Raw genomic sequence first — 17,990 nt, forward strand, 5'->3', positions numbered from 1 at the left:
GAGGCGAGGCTGCCGGACACTGGCGCCACCGGGCCCTCTGACCACCACCAGTAGGCAACGGGTGAAGTGTCTTGCCCAAGGACACAACGACCGAGACTGTCCAAGCCGGGGCTCGAACCGGCAACCTTCCGATTACAAGGCGAACTCCCAACTCTTGAGCCATGATTGCCCCATAAAGGATGAGAAAATCATGTTGGAAATGTTTGAAGATTTTGAATTTTTAACTACATAAATAATACGTTTAGATCAGGGGTAGGCAACGCCAGGCCTCGAGTACCAGTGTCCTGCAGGTTTTAGATATCACCCTGGGTCAACACACCTGAATCAAATGATTAGTTCATTACCAGACCCCTGGAGAACTTCAAGACATGTTGAGGAGGTAATTTAGCCATTTGAATCAGCTGTGTTTGATCAAGGAAACATCTAAAACCTGCAGGACACCGGCACTCGAGGCCTGGAGTTGCCTACCCCTGGTTTAGATCAAGTTCCAGCTTGAAATAGTTATAATATACAGAAACTTGGTTCTAAAATATTTACAAACTACCCGCCTGTATTATGAAGCACTGCTGCAAACTCCAATTTAGAGGCATATGACAATAATTGTGTAAAAGGGTCATTTCAAATGCATTGATGGGTTTTCCAGGATTAAAATGAAGAACAGTCAGGTCAATCTGCATTACATTTTTCTGGTTTTAATGACTTCCTTTCAGTGATGATAACTACATCCGTCGTTAAACACAAGAACGCGTTTTGTGCTCTGGATTTTCAAAGGCGTCACTTGAAGCTGCACTTGCTGATGTCTTCATAACGACAATAACAACTACACCAGTCAGCCACAATGTGGATGACATTTCATAAAAATTCTACTTGGAAACTTTATTTTCCATCAACTTTTTTCTGCTTCTGAATTTTAAGAAGCAAAAACCAAAACACTTTAAAAGAAAAGACAATTTCTCTTTAATGAGACTGTGTTAAACTCCAAGAACACTGGGACTTACATTTCCCATGATACAACTCTGTGGTGTATTTCTTGTAAACACTTGTCTTAAAAAGTCATTGGTTCTGGTTTGTTATGCATGCTTTCAATTAAAATGTGATATCTCTAAGACAGCACTGATGCCACTTAATTATTTATCCAAATTTCACAAAGATCCTCGAGCCTAAACATTGAACTGACTTGTGAAAAACGAAACATTTAAGGGTGACAAATGAGATCTGTGCCTGTAGTCTGATCTCACACTTCTTTTTTAATTACCAAAGGTGAAATACCAAAACAGTCATCAGTAATCTGAATCTCAATATAAAGATGATATTTTGAAATCAACAGATCTTAAAGGAGACAAGTTCACATTTTATTTTTGGACTTTACAAAAGTTACTTTGCATGATACACAAATAGTTTTTATTTGTTTTATATTTGGTCTTGGTGAAGCCCTTCAGCTCACCCACTGCCTAAAACAAGCTTTTTTTTTAAGCTCCCCTCTAATTTCACTTTAAAGCCAGTTTTCACCTGGTTGCATGCCACAAAAAAGAAGATTTGAACACCAGGTGGATGTAGTTTCTGTGCTCAAATCGCCACGTTAGGGATACTCCCTCTGACAACATCAAACAGATTCAAGGAGGGAAAAAACATGTATGAAATCAAGCATTTAAAACAGTCTGAAGCCTGACATTTTCCCCTATAATGGCATACATTGATGTCAATATTTGGATAAAGTCTTTCCATGCTTAATAGGAGCAGCAACCATTGTGTATTTTGCAGAAAATATGTAAAAGCTTATTAGGTCCACTTTAAAGAAAAAACCCCATCAGTAATGCAAACCTTTGAGCTCATTAAATTCATGTTGCTCTGACACAGACTCAAAGACTTTTATTTTGTTGCACCAGACGTGGGCAATGTCGAAGGCGACAGAATGTAGTAATGAAAAGAATGAATAGGGATAAAACAAGTGTTACACCCACCCACAGTCCTCACTAATTTAGTTTCTATTCATCTTCATAAAGCAAAAGACAAGAGCTGTGTGGGTTTGCTGAGTGTTGTTCCTTGATAATTAGATCTGCAATAATGTTGTGTTGGGCAAAAAAAAAAAAAAAAAAGCATCAGTCAATCAATTAATCTAGTGCTATTGAAAACTAGACTGATGTACCGTATCTGGCAGTGGGGTAACATTACACTTGTTCAAAATGCATATCAGTTGTTCGTTTGAAGATAATAACACACCCACTAGCAAACTACATCAGCGGGGGGAAGAAAAGAACTAGGCATGAGAGAACAAATGGCCTGCTAAAAGGACATTTCTTGCAGTGAAGATGCTGTATGCTCTATACTCTACATGTATCTTGATATCTCCTTTGGAAATCATAACGTGGAACATGGGGCAGATCAGAACATTTTCCATGGCGCCAGTGAAGTAGAAAGAGCTTCTAAGCCTGATATAGATACTGTAATTGGTTGATCTCTGGAGTGTAGTAAGGTGGAGAAAATTCTCAAAGCAGAAAAAAAAAGAAAAAGGTTAGAAAGAGGAATGCTGCAGCCAATCAATAAGGAGCTGCAAGTAGAAATAAACCAAAGTAATTGAAAAGGAGTGGCATGGGTGGTTGTATTGTGTTTTTTTACTATGTTAATATCGATGATGGGTCATTCAACTTCATAAAGAGTGGTCAGTATCGCATTTGAGCCACAATTGTGGTCTCCTGGAAGTTGGGGGAAAATAGGGTTAGATCTGTATAGAAAATTATTATTTTGCAGAATGGTTTTATAGCAGAACAAACTGGCAAAAAAACCCAACAAAAAAACCCAAGGCCAACAACAACGACAACAACAAAAAAAAGCACATAAAGGATACACAGTAAAGGAGCCATAAAAGCCATAGAAGCCAACATTCACAGCCAATTCCTTGGTATGTTTGGAGATTTGAAAGCTCTCAGAAGCATCAATGGTTTAATAATTAAACTAAAAAATGCAGCAGCTTTGCAGAATAATTGAAAGTGGTTTGTGATAGAAACAATGTGTGTGGCTGAAATGAGGAAAATGTTTTTCCTTGTCCATTTTAATCACTTACTGCCATTACATTTTCTCAGTTTATGGGAAAGGGTTTCATTTGGTTTGTTTTAAACTCACTCACTCCATGTCTTAGCTTAAAAATCAAGTGATCTTCACACATAAAGAAGAGTCTGTATCTAAACCACAGAATAAAGATGCACCACATGGTTAGTGAAATTTCACCTGATAGCTTTGAGCTGAATGTTTTGGCTATCATCACCTGGGTATTTTGAAATCAGACATGATGTGGGAACCCAAGGGACTTTCAAATGGTGAACTTTTTTTTTTTCCAGTGGGGTTTATTACTTACAAAACTGAACGTGTGAAACAGACTGTCACCTCATAAGGAAAGTATTTACTTAGGATCAAACAAGGAGAAGACCAGATTTGCCATACACTTATCCACACTCACTTTCCACTTCATTAGGTACACTTGTTACTGTTACTGTCAGCTGCTTGTTAACATAAATATTTAATTAGGCAATCTTATGGAAGCAACTCAGTGCATTTAGTTATGTAGACATGGTCAAGACGACCTGCTGAAGTTCAAACTGAGCAGAATCAGAATGGGAAAGAAAGGTGATTTGAGCGACTTTGAACATGGCATGGTTGTTACTGCCAGACAAGCTGGTCTAAGCAACTCAGAAAGTGCTGATCTACAATCTACTTTCCCACAGAACCATCTCTGGGGTTTACAGAGAATTGGCTGTAATAGCAAAAATATCCAGTGAGAAGCAGTTCTCTGGAAATAAAATGCCTTGTTGATCCCAGAGGTCAGAGGTGAATGGTCAGACTCTTTCAAGTTGATGGGAAAGCAACAGAGACTCAGATATACTTATTACTACCAGGGTATGCAGATGAGCATCTTTAACCTCACAGCATATAAAACCCTGAAGCAGATGGGCTCCACCAGTGGAAGGCCACTCTTTCTTATATCTGGACACTCTTGTCAGTTATAAGAAACGCAGGCTACAAGTTACTCAGGCTCAACAAAATTGGACAACAGACGACTGGAAACATTGCCTAGTCTGTTGAGTCTTGATTTTTGCAACAAAATTCAAACCCGTAGTTTGACATAACGAACATGGATCAGTCCTGTCTTGTCTCAAAGGCTGCTGGTGGTGGTGTAATGGTGTGGGAATATTTTCTTGACATGTGGCGAAGCTCAAAGCTCAAATCATTTCAAATGAGCTTGTTGAGAAAGACCATGAGTTGACTTTACTCAAATGCACTCCACAGTCTTCAGATTTCAATACAATAGAAGTTGCCAGCAAGTGTATATTCAGGCTGTGTTTGCAATGCAAATCTGATGACCATTAAACATGGGCTTATTTATATACAGTCTGTGGTCTAAATAAAACCTAGCAAGCTATTCTTTTTCTTTTTTTTAAGTTTCAATCAAAAGGCAGTGCAGATGTTTCTTTAACACATCTAGTTCATTCTGTCTGTAGATTAGTCCAATTTTCATTCAATCTTTTTATCTCTGATTATGCAATAAAAATGTAAAAGCATTGCGTATCTAAGAAAATGTGTATGCTTCACCCAAAGGATGTTAGATTGTTGAAGTTTCTAACATTGATGTTTGAAGTGAATTGTGCCACACTAAAAACCAATAGCGACTGGATGAGTAATTCAACACAGTTTATGTTGTTCTCACTGGAAGTGGATCCCATAGCAACTCCAGCAGCTGACTTCTCCCTCGGTATCTTTGATCACTTTTCTTTCATCTTTTGTGAGCCTGGGACGGGCACAAAATTGCTGCATAGCATGATATATGACATTCCATCTCAGCAGCGTATGAAAAATAAATTAGATTTCCCTACACCATTTCCTGATCACCCCAACCCCCCTCTACCACCAGCCCTCCCTCCTGTCATCACACCTGCCTCTTTCTTCCTGCCGATGCATGTGGCCGCTCAGCTGCAAGACACAAACACTCAGAGTGTGTTCACACCAAGTATGTGTGAGGAGGTTTTTTTTCAAGCTAGAAGCCTTGATTTGTACTTTGAATGGTAGTAGAAAGAGCCAAACATGGACAATTTCCAAGACCTGTAAAATAGGTGTACTGCTATGGCACTTAGTAGATAGAGTGCATTATTTTACAAGATCAAATTGATTTTAATTTTACACACTGATGATGATGAGCACCTGTTTTCATCCATTCAGTACTTCTGTGTAACATCTGTGACTGTAGCAGCAGACGACATTGTATCAGACGTGTTTTGAATTTTAGGCTGTGAACAGATTCAATCCTGACAACCTAACTGTGACAAAATCTACTCTGTCATGGCATATCATATTTTCAGGCAGAAATAATAAGTGGTTGGGTTTTCCTAGGGAGCCATGGGAAGAAACAGAGGCCTCTTTCTCTAATTTTCAAGAGGATTCACCAAATCAAAGCTCCTTTGATAGGTTGTTTTCCAAACATATTTGCATTTCTTAAAATTGTCATTCACAATAGAAAACAGAGGTTGTTTAAGTCAGCTTAGCTAACTTACATTATAAGACCATGCCAATCTTAACATGTTAGAGAATAGCAAATACATTTGACAGATTTTTCTTTTTGTGTGATTTTTGTGTTTCAGCGGGCTGTTTTTCTGTTTTAGTGAGCATTAGATTGTTGACAAACCCAGGTTAACCACATTTCCCTATGCCTCTTGTATGCTAAGCTAGCAACAAAGAACGTGGAAAACATCTACCATTTTAGATGCTACAATTTCTGCTCGTCGCTGTTGTGAGTTATCCAAAACGTTAAACTTGCAAAGCAAAGACTCCTACAAAAAGATAGGAGATATACTCTTAGAGTGCTAAGAAGTGCTGCACAGGGATTAGTAGATGTGGATTTGGGTGATGGCTGCTTTCCTTCACAATGCACATGTCCACTGGGCTTAAAGTTTATATAGAATATTCATTATAAATTACAGCTTGGAGGTTGTGATACTTATTGTACATTTGTTCATCTTACTTAGTTATCAGATGATTAATTTGAAGCAGATTGCAATTAAGTACAAGAGAAAATGTAGATGTTATCTGACTATAGCAAGGCTCCAGTAATTTGAAAGTTAACATCTGTAGCATGTGTGCCAACAGTTTCCATTAACATTTCAGTGTTCTTGGAATCCTGGGATGAAAAGGGGGAACTAACAGAAACAATGCATGATGGATTTCCAGAGACATTCCAAAGAGGAATGCAATTACTGAGTCAGAGCTTGTCGGCTCCCCTTACTGTTGGTCAAAAATGATTTAGCAAGCTTTCACTCAGTGAGGTCTAAAAATATGTCCTCATCTATCTGTGTTTTATCTTCTCAGCCTCAGGAGTTTCCTTTTCACCAAAAAAAGATATTAATGAAAATATGTGACGCACCATCTTCCACGTCACAAAAGACACCTATGAATCATCTTGTACAACTGCACTTTACTTTATATTATGGGCATTAAGATAATCACATTACACTATGTTAAATCCATCCAATCCAAACCTGTGTTAGATGTATAAAAAAGGTATGTCAGAGCCAAAGTACCAGCTTCAAATGATTTGTAACAGTTTGATTCTCTCAGTGCCAACAAAAACCAGACACAAACCCATTCTCTTTAAGTACTGTATGCTCCAAGCTGGACGTACTTTGGATGAAAACAAATCCCCCGCAGCTCTGAATGTAAGCATTGCTTTGTTTCATTGCAGGGCTTACTAAGACTGAGGCCAAATGGTGAAAGTAATGATCTAAAAATAGAAAAAGTGGAAATAATTCTGCATGTCTTCAAATATCTCTATTTTTTTCACGAGCTTCATTTCCTTCTGAGTGAACCAGAATAAAGTGTCAAAAGCATAAGAGCATCGCATTGAATCTCCTGCATATCATGATGGATTTAAAGTGTGCATCAAGAAAGTAGGACAGCTTTCACAGAGGCTCCAGACTGATGCTCAGTGACATCACTTTCACAGCAGAAGCCTCATTTTGAAGCATTTATAATCATAGAATCGCACCCATAATCATCATCATCACACTCTGCTGCACCTGCAACCTCTTCATACGTTTAATGTTATATTCAGATGTATAGGTGGAATAATGGGTGTCTGCATTTAACGACTCATCAGACAGCTACAAATGGTTCATAGTATGCACACTGTCAGTTTTTTCAGCACATTTATAGCCATCAGAATCCCATTGTGCAAGACATTTGCACTTTCACCTTGTTAAAGTGCTGCATGACTATAATTAAAAAAGAAAAAAAAGCTCTGTGAGTAAGTATAAGAGAGGACAAATATGTCCTAAACTGAGAAATAATTTGAGCTGTCAAATATACAAATACAAACTAAAATGCTATATTAAAAGTATTTAGTCAGTGTATCACTAAAGTGGCTAAATGCACAAATTTTCAGTTACGTCCCTGTTCCAACTCCTTCTAAGTAATCCTTCTCAGTCAGTTGTGTAACTCTTTAGGTTGGTCAGGAATTTAACATTTGGAGAACATTCTTGTGTGATTTTTGAGTAGACTGATACCTACTTAGGCAATAAAAAGCAACCTGGAACACTAACTTTAGCATATATACAAGAAATAAGGCAAATAAGTTAGTCAGCTAACTGCTGACCCCTGACCCAGGAAAACTTTGCATAGTTTCCTTAAGAATTTATTTGTAAAATCAGCATTTTTATTTGATTGTGTTTCAGAATGTACAGCTACTAAATATTGACACCAAAAAAATCCTTCACACCAAATGAACTCCATTCAGAATAATCACAGCTAGTCACCCTCTTTTTCAACAAGTCATTACCATCTTGATTGGCTAATTTTAGCATCTCTCTGTTTGTGGCGGAGGTCATTTTGAATATTGTTATACTATTGCTGGGAAGTTAAGGCTTTGACGCTTGGTATGTGGTGATTGATTGACACTTGCTATCCCTCCTGCGCTCCTTGTAGCTTAATCATCTAACATTTGCTCACGTGTGAATTCATCTTTGTTTGCATTACTGTAAGTTTTTACTTTTTTTTTTTTTACTTTAGTCTCGCTGCTTCCAATTTGGGACCTTAGCTGGAAAAGTTAAAGTTGGTACAGTCTAAAAACTGCAAATCAGTGTTATTAATTGGTGGGACATGAATACATGAACCTATATAGAGGGTCTGTGGTGGAAACAGCAAGTGGTGTTTATTTTTTCCTATACTAATTGTATAGGCATGATATTGGCATCCTTAACATTGGCTTTCTTAATGCTTGTTTCTATGATAATTCCAAGTCTGTCAATCCAAAAATCACTCCAGATAACTCTTTGAGTGCTTGGTGCATCACCCTGTAACTCAAATATAAATTTGAACAAGTGGGCACTTCCATCTGCTGATCAAGATTATGTGATAACGCTTAAAGCCCCCGAATAGCTATTGTGTCAACATTGTTCTGTCAGGAGCGGGACTGTCGTAGTTTCACTGGAAACAGACAGTTACTGCCCATTTTTGTATTCATATTTCACAGGGACTTCAGACAAGAAAATCAAGATGAATAGGTAGGTGTGTGACAAAAATGTAACACAGGCAACCTTGAGACTGATTTGGAGCAAAGCTGAATGGTTTCTCCTTTGCTATTGTGAATGTTTCGGTATAACACTTTAATGAACACTCAGCCAATAGGATTGTTTATCTATCGAGTAATTTTGTCAAAGTTCTGCAGGGTCTCAGAAGATATTCAATTGTTTTCAAATCCTGAGTAGATGTACTCTGACATGCAAAATTGGTGGAATATTTCCCACAGTGCATCCAAATAATATCATCTCACTGCTTATGTATTTACCCACCTTACATTTACTTTGTAGGCATTTGTCTCTGAATTCAGAAATCATCAGGGTTTTCTCTTTCAAACTTTGAAAAGCTCCCTGCTGAGTCACTGAAGATATTATGCAACTATTTTCACAAAGTGAGCAGCAGTAATATTACGAGCAATGACCCGTGTGTGTGTGTAAAATTGGTGGTGCGTCACTTTAGATCATCAATATGATGTTAATGTAGTTATTAAACCTTTTCACCGACAGACCATACTAAAAATTACTCTGTAAAAACAGAAATATAGCACACACGTTTTGGTAGGTGGTTAATTGTGCAAGAACGCAACACTTTTAAGTCCATTTAATTCACCTTTTTGGCAGCTAAGACAGGCTATGTACATGACAGGTGAAAACTAGAATACTTTGTGCCTGCAATGACTAAATAATATGCAAGGCCTAATATGTGGAGGGCAGTGTTATTAGACTGTTTGACTTGTTTATGTTCTCCACATCTGTTATGGAAATTTTTAGGATATATTTTGACAGTTTCACTTTACTTCAAGACTTTGAAGAAAAGAAATGCTCACTAATGGCTGTAAGAGTCTGGTAGGAGTCAAATTGGGATTTCCTACTCAGGGCATTTAGGTATGGGGTAACAGCTGTATGTGGGAATGAATTTAATGGAAATGAGAGAAAAGAGGTTTCACTTCATGACAGTGAGCTATACACTTAATGAGACAGTCGAATATGTTGACATAGCTGCTAATTCACTGAAAGAAACTACAGGGTATTAAACCCTGTAGTTTCTTTTTTAGCCATTGAGAGCCATTTATACACTATAAACAGAAACACTATGCACTATCATGTCTTTCTTACATTTCCATAATATTTATTAGATTAAATATCTTTTGAATAGTGGATATCCTGCCAAGCCCTCATTTTGTATGTGTGCTGGGAAAAGAAAGGTCAAGGACTAAAACTATTCCTGTCTCCGACACAAAAATTGACAAAACGAGATCAAATCTTACCTATATTGTGCGGTATTTTGCCATATGGTCCCTTGGAAATATCTCAAGGCCACACATTCACACTCAAAGTGCAAGGTGAAGAATTAGCCTGGACAAAATAAAAGAGAAGTATATAAGAAGCCAAAAATGAAAAGGTCACCAAAGTTCAATTGCAATATACTTCTGCTAAGGACTATTTTAATTAGGAAGAACACATGCAGTGACGAATCACACTTCATATCGTACATGTCAGATATATGTCTGTGCGAAAATAACTTTGTGTTGTGTGGTCTGAAATTAGGCCATCTGAAGTCCATCGCAAACAATACAGGTGTTATCATGCATACTTGCTGTGAACCAATCATGCCACTAAGCTGAGAAACCTTTTACAATTCAGTGAGCGCTATTATGATTTATAAGGAATTATCTGCTTCTCAAACAAAAGCCTATAAAATCTTCTTAAAGCACAGTGTAGGAGGGAGGGAGATTAGATTGGTTTATGGAAAATTATTGAAATAGAGCACAGCAGGGTGTTTGTGCAGGGCTGCAGCTCCCGAGTGACATTGTAATCTCTGCAATGACTTAATGCACATTATTTGTCTCTTTTCTTTCATTTTTTGCGACCAGTTGTCCCTACAAGCTGTTTGCCTTTCTAAACACACAGTCTCGAAGCTGTGCTATGTCTTTGCCGTCTGTGGGAGTAAGAGTGTGGGTGTGTTTGAATGCGTGTCTATGAATCTGTTTGGGCACTGATTCATGTATGTGCTGCATTACAGACTTAATGCAGGATATATCATGCATGACCAATTTTTTGTTCTTACATGCATTATATGCCCTCTACAGTGAACAATATAATCTCTAAGAGTGTGCTTTGAAAACATAGTCTTGCTGTAAGTGATGTTCAGAAAATTAATGACTCTTTCTTTTCTACATTGATAACAAACATATTGGTATTCCACTTATCCTTTAGGGAGTATCACTTCTCTCTTGCTTTTTAATAAGTAAGTCAAATCAGACAATTGAAGTCCAGAGGCAGGAGAATCCCCACAGTCCTCAGGGCATCAGCACCCCGTTCGAAGTTCATTGTCATACAGACTCCCCCATAGTCTCCAGATCGGAACTCAGTCAAATCCAGCCAGTAGCAGTTCCCAGACTAGAGCTTAGCCAGCCACACCCAATATTAGATTCTAGCTCAGGGCACACAACGATGCGTGCTGCGACAAAGTTTCTGGGCTGCCTTTCCTCAAGAGTCTCTCCATCTAAAACAATGCATTATCAGGGACTGTAACATCTAGTCCTTCTTACTGAATCAGAACTCTGGAGTGATCCAGTGACCGCTGCAAAAGGGCAGCTGACAATCAGGGAAAGACCAGATGACAGCCTGGAAAGACTGCTGACAGGAGGGAATAGACCCTAATGGGGCTGGTGTGGGTTAGCGCCTCATACCAGATTCTTACTGAATCTTGCCTAACTACACAAAAGCCAAACGATCCAAATTCTCTAGTTTCAATTTTGTATTTTTCTGGAACCGAATCACGGGAACAATCACCTCAAGGTTCTTTATATTGTAAGGTAAAGACTATACAATAATACTGAGAAAACCCAGACAATCACATGACCAAGCACATGAGCGAGCACTTGGAGACCATGAGAAAGAAAAATCCCCGTTTAACAGGAACAAACCTCCGGCAGATCCAGGGTCAGGGACGGGTAGCCATCTTTTCATAGCTAGTCAATGCTCCCTTTCACTGAAACCCCTTTTTATCTACTGTTCTCTTCTTGCCTGTCTTCAATGTCTCATAACACACCTTGTTTCATTCAGGTTCATTTTTCTCCTGCATCCCCTTTCCTCATCATCTCACAATGACAGGCTGGTGAATTGAAGGTGTCCAAGAGAACTACTAGCTATATTTTCCATCCAGGCTAGATTTTGCTCATCAACAGTTGTCACAAGACCAAGGAATCCTACAAAAAGAACAACCTCAGCTTTTAGCTGGTCCCCAGTTGGACTTGACCTGTCAGTCTCAGTGTTACCAAACACAGCATGCACCACATACTTACCAAAGAGAATTGATCTGACTTCCTGGAATATTTAAGGTGAAATGATCTGAGAAGGTGTGTGGTGGGTTGATGCTGATCATTTGAGATTTCCCCGGTTATAATGTCATTATTAGCCTTTAAGGCACAGCAGCCAGGGAATGCAAATAACACATTATTGACCTGCTGTCATTAACTGTCTGCATTTAAAGACACTGCTTAGAGCAAATAACCTGCTGTGATGCCCATTCAGGCTTGGAAAATGACTGAGGGAATTGAGACTTTCAAAGATGCCAGGAGAGCAGAGTTTCATTATAACAACACAACAAGCCTATTAATAAAATGTATAATGCATTTGAAATCTGTTTGCTCCTCTTTCCGTGTTTCAGTCACCATCAAATTGATCTTTAAATAGTTCATTTACAAATATGAACTTAATATGAATGTAAAATCAGCAGCTTAATGAAGTGGTAGTGAGGGGACATTCTGTTTAAGCAGCTGAAATCAAATCTAGTGAACCAGCAGGCAATGAAGAAAACAGCTTGATGTCATAGGTGCTCAGAGAAACCATTTCACTGCTATTTGAAGAATCTTCAGGCATTGTGGACATAATATGTAGTGATATTATTATGTGACTGTGCAATGGGAAAAGTTTAATTAGGTTTTGGCACAAGAACAAAACAATCCTGACCAACAGGTGTATCATCATCAGGGCAAATCCACCTTGACCTACAGTCTAAACTTTGTAGTTTCTATAAAACCAGCTTGTTCTTAGTCCCAGGACTATGTCGTAGTTTCTAAGCCGCTGCCATGTCACAGATATGTGCAGGATGTTCTCACACTCTATGCAATTTGGCATGATTTCAGTGACGTATGTAGCTTATAGCAACATTAGGGGCATATTTTAGTAAAAGATCCTTATTTGGACTAAACCCAACTGAGATTTTTGTGACTAAACTTCACCAGCAAATAAAAATGAAATGAATGAATCTAAGTGGAAAAAAGTGCAAAACATGAAGGTCCAAACAGGAAATAAACTGTGATCTTGAGAAGATATGACTTTTCACCATCATCTCTCGAACCTGAAAATACAGACTGAGGAGGAAGGCTGTGATCTAGACAATCAGCAATGCTGAAGCTGGTTAGAAATTGTTACTAAAAATATCACTCCGCTTCCTCCTTTATCCCTGTCATAATTGCAACACCCACTAGAGACCAATGTCTTCTGAAGACAAATGTGTTATCGTGTAAAGTTTTTCACTGGTTCTTTGTTTGAATTTTATGGATCGGATTTTGCTATGAAGCATTATTTCCTGTTTAATAGTTGGTAATAAGAAAAAGGGATCACAAGTCTTTAATGAAAATACCTGGATATTGTGGATATTATAGCAAAACTCTGCTCACTGAAAAAACGAATTGTCAGTAATATAATGCATTTTCAAGTTCCTAGCAAAGATAACTAGTTCTAAAAAAAGAAAGAAGGTCAATCTTGGAATCCATATATTCACTTAAATAGGGCTGTTGATTTTTGTAGCATTATTTGAAAGACAAACTATTGAATCTGGGTGCTTAATCTCAGTATGGCATCAAGTAAAATGAATAAATTCCATTTCATTTGCCTTCTTTGAAATTTCACTTTGAGGAGTTGAGGTCTGGCAGAACAGATTGCCGTCTGGAAGAAAATAACATGAGAACAAAACAGAGACTGATGAAGATTTTAATGAAATGTTCTGTTCGCTTCAAACTCCAGACGTGGCTCACTGATTGGCATTCATGCTTGAAACCTGGAAACACACGGTGTCCCAAACCAGTGCCTGACAAAAATGACAGAATGTACAGTGGAAAGTTTTACCAAGTATATCCAAATTAAGATGTTTTATGATTCATTTGAAGGGTTTATTCATGTTATTATCAAGGCCAGTGGCTAAGAAATATATTATTCAAAATAGGGACGGAGAAACATACTTTTAGACTTACTGTAATTCCAGATTTATCAGCTGTATCTCTTACCTGTTACCTCCTACAATTACTCTATCATTTTACTATTAGAGCAACCAAGTACATATTAAGAAATAAGACAAAATGAAATAGTACTACAAGACTACAAGTAAAACGGACAAAGTTTGCTTGTTTATTCCCTTGTGAAATGTATGTTACCTATAAGCCAAAAGACCTTGAGAGAGTCCACACAGGCACATGTAGAACAAGCAAACTCCACAGAGAAAGGCCTGACCCAGCCAACAAGTCAAACTAGAAGCGCTTTTGCTGTGAGACAACAGGAGTGAAAACTGCACCACTCTTCCACCCTCCCCCAAATATTATTTATATTAAAAAGCATTATGAAAACAAGATTTCAGCTCACAACATCATCACCTTGGGGACATGACCAAAATACTTGCAAGTAGCTTTCAGTTTTATTCCTCTAGCAGGCATTGGTTAGCTCTGGATTTGTTTTTAACGTTCAGCTTCTCACTGGGATTCTTTCCAAGTAATTGCAATGGCAGTTAAATGGATATTTTTACATTCCCACCCCATTTTTTCAGTATGTGCTTCAAGCTAAGACTTCCACTTATTTTAATTGCAGAACAGTGTCTTGTGCTCTGTACTTGACCATTTCACATGAGGAAACTGTATATTTGTGGTTCATTTTGAAAGATATGTTTTTCAGTAGGAACTAAAAGCCACTGGTAAAATATCAAGAGAGGAACTAAGGCATTATTGGTCTTTTCATAACATTCGTTGACAAGAGAAACACCAGCATTATCCCTAAACATCAAAGGCAAAGCTATGGGCTTTCAGATGTTGGGCTTGCTAAAAGGATATCTTCAACCATTAATGTAAAGCATTAAAAAAAAGAAAAGAAAAGAAAGACTTTAAATATCAGCTATCATACATCTACTATGTCTACTCTGGCACACTGTAAGTGAGTTATTCATTTTCTCTTTTTCAGGAAAGTGTGTTTCAGTCACGAGAGCTGTTGGGAGCTGGCAGGCTTTTACCATTCTGGCTCAAACTAAAAGCCCACTTTGTGACCACAGCATGTTGGTTTCTTCATTCACTCATATTTCAGTTCACTTTAACTTAATAGTCAGTTTACACCAGTGAGGCTACAACACATGCTGTCATCCTGTCATCCACATTACGCATCATTCAGTCATTATTAACTGACTCACGTTCAACTTAAAAAAAAAGAAAAAACAACAGAGGAAAAAAAAAATCACACATAAATTCTTCCTCCGCAATCTGCCTCGGACTTACACGCGTCACAAAGTTGTTAGTGGGTTTGAGGTAAGAGACAAACATGGGTCTCAATGACAAGCCAGGTAAACCCCCCGCAACAACATGCTACACTGCACCTCCCACTGAGAAGTGTAATCACATTTTCTGCCAGGGTGGTTCTAGTGCCCGTGAGAAAAGGGTTTATCGAAACACACACACTGTCATTATGCAGTGCATGTGGTTTCCCCTCCATATCTGTGACCACTCATCCAGCCAGTGCAGTTTAAAGAGCTTCAAAGCTTCAGAAAACACACACTCGTCATTACACTGAAAGCACTGGAGATAACAGACAGAAGAAAATTGCAAGGCAGGTGAGGGATGTGTACTGAGTGGTATTTGTCTGCTTTTGAGCACACATACAAGGATCTTGTGTTGAATCCTTCAAGCAAGACCTTGAAATGTGTATACCTACACAATAGCAGCAGCCATGACCTAAATAATTATGTTTTCGGATTGCCCGACAGTATCATATTCATAAAAATAAATACACTGCAAAAAAATATTTTAAATTATTTACAATTTGGCCTCCGTAATTCACTCAAGAGTGGGAAGGTCAAAGGTCACCGGCATCTCAAAAAATACATTTTGGTCATAACTCATACACCAGTTCTAACAAATTTCCATACAAATTCCAAATACTATGAACTGATGATTTGATCATTTCTTGGGTGCCTACCTATTGATTTCATTCAAAGACTTTACTTCATTCTGTATATGATACGAATGCAGACAGAACAAAACCAGAAGGGAGTAATTTTTGTTCCACTGTCATTAATTGATCATAATGGTGACTTAATCTATTCCACTGCAATCTTAAAGCCTCTCATTGATTTAACTTGTCATAGAGCTGACAATTTTTCTGTAATCGGTTATTTTTAGGGACTTTCTGTCCAAGCACGACTGCAAAATCTACAGTGAAGTGATTTCCAAATGGCATCCATACATACACTGGTGCGTCATTAGGTGAATAAAGTGTGTCTTATGATTTTGTGTCAACCCTATATTATTATTATCACGATTACTATTATTATTACAACATACAATTGTCTATAAAGCAACAGATACGTACTGGAGTTTACTATAATGGCACTTTGTGGGTGATAGGTGTGTATGTTTCCATACCCCACTTCATAAATTGAGAACAGTTTGTAACTTGGCCCTGGCCTTCAGAGTCACCACATTTCAACCAACTCAACAAATGAATAAAAGTATTACACTTCTTTAAAAGTCTACTCCATCCATTATAGTTATATTTTTATTTCTTTTACTTTTTGCCAGGGACGGTTGGTTGATAAAGCCATGGTTGGTTGGGTATCAACATGTATTTAACCCATAATGTGAGCTTATTATTTAAATGTTTCTTCTGCAACTTTCATTATTTTACTGTAATAACTCTAAAAGTGGGCTAAGAAGTTCTTTGGCCTGCTTATAACTTCAAACTATGTCATCCCTGACGTCTAGGCATGGAGAAGTATGAGCATGTTTACTCCAGTTTGGATGACACAGTCAGATTGGCCATCTGGAGTTTTGTTTTTTGTTTTTTTCCTTGGAGGTTGGTGGATGTGTTGTCCAGCAGCGAGCCAGGTTAAGTTTAAAATGCATCCCTCTGTGATATTGGCTGGTGGCTGTCATGAGTATAGTGCATCTTTCTACCCCCAGGTAATGTTACTTTGGTGCCATTCAGACACTGAGCAGACAGTAATATCTAATGTTTAATGTAAAAATGAAATGAAGTGTAAAATTGAAAAAAAAAGGAAAAAAGAAACATCCCTGGGGCAAAAGTGGCCTTATGCCACAAATTGATTCAGTCATTTTGGCATGACAACAACTACTGTCAGGACAACAGTGCTCCCAAAAACATCCTCAATTCAGCTAAATACTTTGTTCTTTTGCCTATAATGGCTCACAGGATTTATTCCCTCCTGAAAGGTATCTCAATACAGATCCACAGCTTCAAAATGTGAAAAGCAGTCCTAATTTATATTGGCAGGTGCCAGGATCGTTAACCAAAAGAGCTTGAAAAGAAGATGAAAAGAGCCAGCAAAGCAACTTAAACAGGCTAACACAATCTTCCCTTTTCAATATGTATTGATATAGTTTATTTAAATGGAGTGAAGGTGACTCAGATCATTAGGTAACGCTTCAAGGTTTCAACTTTAAACTGGCCAAGTTTCCTCTGCACACCCATCTTGAATAGAAATGAGGACCACCGCCTCCACCCTTTGTCTCCCTGACACTAAGAATATTTATTAATTTAAAACATTTGTCTTTTTGACCTTCATTTTTTTCCTGTGTTTGGGCAAGATACACATATCTACTGTAGATACATATACTCGTGACATTGTAAGCAACTTTAATGAGCACAGACAGTTTAATCACACTTTTTGCTAATAAACTCTTGACTGAAAAAAAATGCTTGGAGAGGACACATGAAGCACATTCTTTTTAAAATGCTGACCATCAAACAGCAAGTCTAACATTGACGTGCACTGTGGATTCTTTGTGGAATCTAAAATATGAAGATTTTGGTTGATTTAGGACTGTTTTGTTTTACTTTATGAATCTACTTCTGTTGTCTCACAGTTCTGATGTGTGAAGTTTGCATGTTCTTCCTACATTTGCTTGGGTTCTTTCCAGGTACTCCAACTTCCTCCCACAGTCTAAACAACAGGATAGTTTCCAGTAACCCCACTCCACCCCACACCCCCTACCCCCATCATGGATGGATGAATGGATTTGCCAGTGAGTTAATAAGGCCATGATTGCTATATTATTTTCACTAAGCAACACAAACATTCCTTCTTGACTATTCATTAAAGAGAGAAATCAGCCATTTGATTGTATTTTTGATTGTAATCTTTTCCTAGTATGT

General features: G+C 38.0%; 1 protein-coding gene across 2 annotated transcripts in view; it reads right to left on the minus strand.

Annotated features, from left to right (window-relative positions):
• The window catches only part of LOC102202217 (leucine-rich repeat and fibronectin type-III domain-containing protein 2), a 132,394-nt gene that overhangs the window by 24,813 nt on the left and 89,591 nt on the right, over positions 1-17,990 (minus strand). For both annotated transcript variants that reach the window (XM_005738764.1, XM_005738765.1), the window contains exon 3: positions 9,824-9,911. The gene's annotated coding sequence lies outside the window, so the exon portion shown is untranslated. The remainder of the gene's footprint in view (positions 1-9,823; positions 9,912-17,990) is intronic.

The sequence above is a fragment of the Pundamilia nyererei genome, unplaced genomic scaffold (assembly GCF_000239375.1).
Source record: "Pundamilia nyererei isolate P.nyererei 1_Seehausen unplaced genomic scaffold, PunNye1.0 scaffold00086, whole genome shotgun sequence".
Taxonomy (NCBI): Eukaryota; Metazoa; Chordata; class Actinopteri; order Cichliformes; family Cichlidae; genus Pundamilia; species Pundamilia nyererei.